Below are 810 nucleotides of genomic sequence, written 5' to 3'. Positions count from 1 at the left end.
CACATAAGTGGGCACCTACATCACATGACGTGATAGTAGTATTCTACTGTATGTCAGTTTTGTGTTTTTCTGCTAAAAAAAAAACTCAATTGCCATACCTGGTGCCGATTGCACGTCTTGCTATCCTTCCATGTTAGACTGCAGGCAGTGTCATGAAATTGAGGATGAAACTCCTTCATAGGGGCCATGGATTGAGCCCAGAACTGAGACATATCATCTCTTGCTCAAAGTAATCACAAAAGTCAATTGCATGCATTCACTACCATTTTAGGAATCGATTGGAAACAATAACGTTAGAAAGGCTGAGAGTCATCTTCCTCCAACATCAGAAACTTTTCTAAGCACATTTTCAGTCCCTGTGGCCACTGTCCATAGCCACCCTGACCTCTCAGTGGAAAACAGACAGAAACCTAAGTGCTTGTACTGATTAGTGTGAATGCAGAGTAAATAAACCCTGTCAGAATCATTGTTGGCAAAGATGAAAAGGGCATAAAGTCAACCCTGTCATTTTCCTTTGAGCACCTCACACTACAATAGATCCTTGTATTCAAACAGCAGGGATTTGGGTGCTAGTTTAATATCTGTCCCTGGTTTTAGTGCTTTAATACTTAATTCATTAGTCAAATTGACAAAAAAAGCTACTTTGATAATCAGCTAATGTTTATGGCTTTTATCAGGCAAAAATATTCACCAGATTCTTAGTAAGGAGTCATGTTTCTTCTCTTTTAAAGCATTTGACATTCCTTTGGATTATAGACTGTCAGATGTCACCTAAGGCTTTGGAAATCTTTGTTTTATATGTATATATAT

Source organism: Monopterus albus, unplaced genomic scaffold, assembly GCF_001952655.1.
Source record: "Monopterus albus unplaced genomic scaffold, M_albus_1.0 scaffold30.1, whole genome shotgun sequence".
NCBI classification, from domain to species: Eukaryota; Metazoa; Chordata; class Actinopteri; order Synbranchiformes; family Synbranchidae; genus Monopterus; species Monopterus albus.
Note: the sequence above shows the minus strand (reverse complement) of the source record.